The sequence below is a fragment of the Oncorhynchus nerka genome, unplaced genomic scaffold, assembly GCF_034236695.1.
Source record: "Oncorhynchus nerka isolate Pitt River unplaced genomic scaffold, Oner_Uvic_2.0 unplaced_scaffold_3427, whole genome shotgun sequence".
NCBI lineage: Eukaryota > Metazoa > Chordata > Actinopteri > Salmoniformes > Salmonidae > Oncorhynchus > Oncorhynchus nerka.
The window spans coordinates 15440-21643 of NW_027037868.1; positions in this window are offsets into that span (position 1 = coordinate 15440).

The window sequence follows — 6204 nt, forward strand, 5'->3', positions numbered from 1 at the left end:
TAGCTATGGAGGTCTTCTGGATCCAGATTACTGGAGTAGGGGTTCAGCTATGGAGTATAGTCTTGGATCCAGCCTGAATCGCCAGGAGGCCTAATCGAAAACGGAGTAGGGGTTTAGCAATGGAGTAGTCTTCTGAATCCAGTTTACTAGAGTAGGGGTTCAGCTTATGGAGTAGTCTTCTGAATCCAGTTTACTAGAGTAGGGGTTCAGCTATGAGTAGTCTTCTGAATCCAGTTTACTAGATAGGGGGTTCAGGCCAAGGGATAGTCTTCTGAATCCAGTTTACTAGAGTAGGGGTTTAGCTATGGAGTAGTCTTCTGGATCCAGTTTACTAGAGTAGGGGTTCAGCTATGGAGTAAGCTCTATGGAGGTGTGGTTCCCTCTAGACAGGGGTTGGGGACTGGTTAGTAACTGATTAAATGTAAAATCTTGTCATCAGATACTTCATGAAAACTTAATGACTATGCCTTGTTGGATTACTTTTACATTGCAAAAGGAAAAGAAGCCAGAAATCAAATACATTATGACACTTTTCTTTTGGAGAGCATCATGGTTCTGCTGGCTGCTCATACAGGTCCTGTTCACCAAGCAGCAGGGAGGTACGGTTCAGCAGGGAGGTACGGTTCAGCAGGGAGGTACGGTCCAGCAGGGAGGTATGGGAGGTATGGTTCAGCAGGGAGGTATGGGAGGTATGGTTCAGCAGGGAGGTACGGTTCAGCAGGGAGGTACGGTTCAGCAGGGAGGTACGGTTCAGCTGGGAGGCACGGTTCAGCTGGGAGGTACGGTTCAGCTGGGAGGCACGGGGCCTCAGCTGGGAGGCACGGTTCACCTGGGAGGCATGTGGCTAGCTGGGAGGCATGGTCTCAGCTGCTGGGAGGCATGGGAGGAGCATGGTTCAGCTGGGAGGTATGGTCTCAGCTTGGGAGGCACGGCCCACAGGGAGGTACGGTTCAGCTGTGAGGCATGGTTCAGCAGGGAGGTATGGTTCAGCTGGAGGCATGGTCTCAGCTGGGAGGTATGGTTCAGCTGGGAGGTATGGTTTAGCTGGGAGGCATGGTTCAGCTGGGAGGCATGGTTCAGCTGAGAGGCATGGTTCAGCAGGGAGGTATGGGTTCAGCATGGTTCAGCTGGGAGGTATGGTCTGTGCAGGGGAGGTATGGTTCAGCTGGGGAGGTATGGTTCAGCTGGGAGGTATGGTTCAGCAGGGAGGCATGGTTCAGCAGGGAGGCATGGTTCAGCAGGGAGGCATGGTTCAGCAGGGAGGTATGGTTTAGCTGGGAGGTATGGTTCAGCTGGGAGGTATGGTTCTGCTGAGAGGTATGGTTCAGCAGGGGAGGTATGGTCCAGCTGGGAGGTATGGTTCAGCATGGTTCAGCTGGGAGGTATGGTTCAGCAGGGAGGTATGGTTCAGCTGGGAGGTATGGTCAGCTGGGAGGTATGGTTCAGCAGGAGGTATGGTTCAGCAGGAGGTGGTGGGTTCAGCTGGGAGGCACGGTTCAGCAGGGAGGTACGGCCCAGCAGGGGAGGTACGGTTCAGCTGGGAGGTATGGTTCAGCTGGGAGGTATGGTTCAGCTGGGAGGTATGGTTCAGCTGGGAGGCACGGTTCAGCTGGGAGGCACGGTTCAGCTGGGAGGTATGGTTCAGCTGGGAGGTACGGTTCAGCATGGTTCAGCAGGAGGTATGGTTCAGCTGGGAGGTATGGTTCAGCAGGAGGTATGGTCAGCTGGGAGGTATGGTTCAGCAGAGAGGCACGGTTCAGCAGGAGGCACGGTTCAGCAGGGAGGTACGGTTCAGTATGGTTCAGCTGGGAGGTATGGTTCAGCAGGGAGGTATAGTTCAGCTGGGAGGTATGGTTCATGTTTTGTAAGGCTACAGAATGTCTGGGGACAGAATATCATGCCATATAGATTGCTTTCAGTCAGCCATCAGATTGCGACCATTTCAGCTTTGACCCCATGTAGAGCCTGACCTCCCAGGACATGTCGAGCCGTAGAGGACTGAGCCTCAGCCCACAGGTCCAGCTGTTTATCCTGCTCCAGTATCAGACCCTGGCCCACCACTGCAAGGCCATGGTCCCCAGAGCAGTTAACCCGCAACCTTAAAAACACACTGGGGAACACCAGGTAACCCAACCTCATACACACTGGGAACACCAGGTAACCCAACCTCATACACACTAGGAGCACCAGGTAACCCAACCTCATACACACTGGGAACACCTGGTAACCCAACCTCATACACACTAGGAGCACCAGGTAACCCAACCTCATACACACTAGGAGCACCAGGTAACCCAACCCCATACACACTAGGAGCACCAGGTAACCCAACCTCATACACACTGGGAACACCAGGTAACCCAACCTCATACACACTAGAGGCCCAGGTAACCCAACTCTCACACTGTGGGAGCACCAGGTAACCCAACCTCACAGCGGGAGCACCAGGTAATAACTCAACCTCACCACTAGGAGCACCAGGTAACCCAACCTCATACACACTAGGAGCACCAGGTAACCCAACCTCACACAGTGGGAGCAATCTCAGGTAACCCAACCCTCACACACTAGGAGCAACACCAGGTAACCCAACCTCATACACACTAGGAGCAATCAGGTAACCCAACCTCATACACACTAGGAGCACCAGGTAATCCCACCTCATACACACTAGGAGCACTTTCAGGTAACCCAACCTCATACACACTAGAGCACCAGGTAACCCAACTCTCATACACACTAGGAGCAATTCAGGTAACCCAACCTCATACACACTAGGAGCACCTGGTAACCCAACCTCATACACACTAGGAGCACCAGGTAACCCAACCTCATACACACTAGGAGCACCAGGTAACCCAACCTCATACACACTAGGAGCACCAGGTAACCCAACCTCATACACACTAGGAGCACCAGGTAACCCAACCTCATACACACTGGGAACACCAGGTAACCAAACCTCATACACACTAGGAGCACCAGGTAACCCAACCTCATACACACTGGGAACACCAGGTAACCCAACCTAATACACACTAGGAGCACCAGGTAACCCAACCTCATACACACTAGGAGCACCTGGTAACCCAACCTCATACACACTGGGAACACCAGGTAACCCAACCTCATACACACTAGGAGCACCTGGTAACCCAACCTCATACACACTGGGAACACCAGGTAACCCATCCTCATACACACTAGGAGCACCAGGTAACCCAACCTCATACACACTAGGAACACCAGGTAACCCAACCTCATACACACTAGGAGCACCAGGTAACCCAACCTCATACACACTGGGAACACCAGGTAACCCAACCTCATACACACTGGGAACACCAGGTAACCCAACCTCATACACACTGGGAACACCAGGTAACCCAACCTCGTACACACTAGGAGCACCAGGTAACCCAACCTCATACACACTAGGAGCACCAGGTAACCCAACCTCACACACTGGGAGCACCTGGTAACCCAACCTTACACACACTGGGAACACCTGGTAACCCAACCTCACACAGTGGGAGCACCAGGTAACCCAACCTCACCACTAGGAGCACCAGGTAACCCAACCTCACCACTAGGAGCACCAGGTAACCCAACCTTACACACACTGGGAACACCTGGTAACCCAACCTCACACAGTGGGAGCACCAGGTAACCCAACCTCACCACTAGGAGCACCAGGTAGAACATCTCTCTCTCTCGATCTCAATCCTTCTTTATCTTTCACTCGCTCTCTCTCTCCCTCGCCCGCACTCTCTCCGTCTCCCTCCCCATCTCTCTCTCTCTCTCTCTCCCACCCCCACCCCCACTCTCTTTCTCCCTCCCCATCTCTCTCCCTCTACAACTACCTGGAATTCTACTCTGTCTACTATTTCACCAAAAGAGACATATATATATTGTTTATACATCCATCCATCCAGACATGATGTAAACTAGCTGTCTCTCTCTCCCCATCGCCTGTGCTCTCTCTACTCCCTCACCAAACAGCCATATTGTTTCCCTATATACATCCATCCATCCAGACATGATGTAAACTAGCTGTCTCTCTCTCCCCATCGCCTGTGCTCTCTCTACTCCCTCACCAAACAGCCATATTGTTTCCCTATATACATCCATCCATCCAGACATGATGTAAACTAGCTGTCTCTCTCTCCCCATCGCCTGTGCTCTCTCTACCCTCACCAAACAGCCATATTGTTTCCCATATAAATCCATCCATCCAGACATGATGTAAACTAGCTGTCTCTCTCCTTCGCCTGTGCTCTCTACTCCCTCACCAAACAGCCATATTGTTTCCCTATATAAATCCATCCATCCAGACATGATGTAAACTAGCTGTCTCTCTCTCTCCTTCGCCTCGTGCTCTCTTACTCCCTCACCAAACAGCCATATTGTTTCCCTATATAAATCCATCCATCCAGACATGATGTAAACTAGCTGTCTCTCTCTCTCCTTCGCCTGTGCTCTCTCTACTCCCTCACCAAACAGCCATATTGTTTCCCTATATAAATCTGTCCATCCAGATGCAGACATGATGTAAGCTAGCTGAGCTGAGCTGCGTGTTGCCCTGGCCTCTGAGCTTTATTTTTTAGTCAAGTAAGCCCCGATTTTTGCTTTTTAAGGTTTGTAGATTAAATTGTGTCTCACGGGATCTGAATGCATGTGGCAGGAGATCATCCCTTTTTTCATTGACATTGTGGTGTAATCCTCTCTCACTATTCACAATCTTCCAGACTATGTTTCAAACCCCCTCCGACCCTGACTCCAATGCTGCCACACCGCTATGGAGTTGTCTTCTGGATCCAGATTACTAGAGTAGGGGTTTAGCTATGGAGTAGTCTTCTGGATCCAGTTTACTAGAGTAGGGGTTTAGCTATGGAGTAGTCTTCTGAATCGAGTAATCTGGTGTAGGGGTTCAGCTATGGAGTAGTCTTCTGGATCGAGTAATCTGGTGTAGGGGTTCAGCTATGGAGTAGTCTTCTGAATCGAGTAATCTGGAGTAGGGGTTTAGCTATGGAGTAGTCTTCTGAATCCAGTAATCTGAAGTAGGGGTTTAGCTATGGAGTAGTCTTCTGAATCCAGTAATCTGGAGTAGGGGTTTAGCTATGGAGTAGTCTTCTGGATCCAGATTACTAGAGTAGGGGTTTAGCTATGGAGTAGTCTTCTGAATCCAGTTTACTAGAGTAGGGGTTCAGCTATGGAGTAGTCTTCTGAATCCAGTTTACTAGAGTAGGGGTTCAGCTATGGAGTAGTCTTCTGGATCCAGTTTACTAGAGTAGGGGTTTAGCTATGGAGTAGTCTTCTGGATCCAGTTTACTAGAGTAGGGGTTTCAGCTATGGAGTAGTCTTCTGAATCGAGTAATCTGGTGTAGGGGTTCAGCTATGGAGTAGTCTTCTGAATCGAGTAATCTGGAGTAGGGGTTCAGCTATGGAGTAGTCATTGTTTCTGGTCATTTTGAGCCTGTAATCAAACCCACAAATGCTGATGCTCCAGATACTCAACTAGTCTAAAGAAATCCAGTGTTATTGCTTCTTTAATCAGAACCACAGTTTTCAGCTGTTCTAACATAATTGCAAAAGGGTTTTCTAATGATCAATTAGCCTTTTAAAATGATAAACTTGGATTAGCTAACACAATGTGCCATTGGAACACAGGAGTGATGGTTGCTGATAATGGGCCTCTGTACTCCTATGTAGATATTCCATTAAAAATCAGACTTTTCCAGCTACAATAGTCATTTACAACATTACCAATGTCTAACCTGTGTTTGTAATCAATTTGATGTTATTTTAATGGACAAAAAAAACATGCTTTTTTTTTTCAAAAACAAAGACATTTCTAGGTGACCCCAAACTTTTGAACAGTAGTGTATGTAGCTATGTACCTTGTGATACAGTGAATTATAAATGAAATAATCTGTCTGTAAACAATTGTTGGAAAAATGTATTGTGTCATGCAAAAAATAATGTCCTAACCGACTTGCCAAAACTATAGTTTGTTAACAAGACATTTGTGGAGTGGTTGAAAAACTAGTTTTAATGACTCCAACCTAAGTGTATGTCAACGTCTGACTTCAACTGTACATATAGTTGACTGTGCCTTTAAACAGCTTGGAAAATTCCAGAAAATTGTCATGGCTTTAAAAGCTTCTGTCACACCCTGACCTTAGATCCTTTTTATGTCTCTAT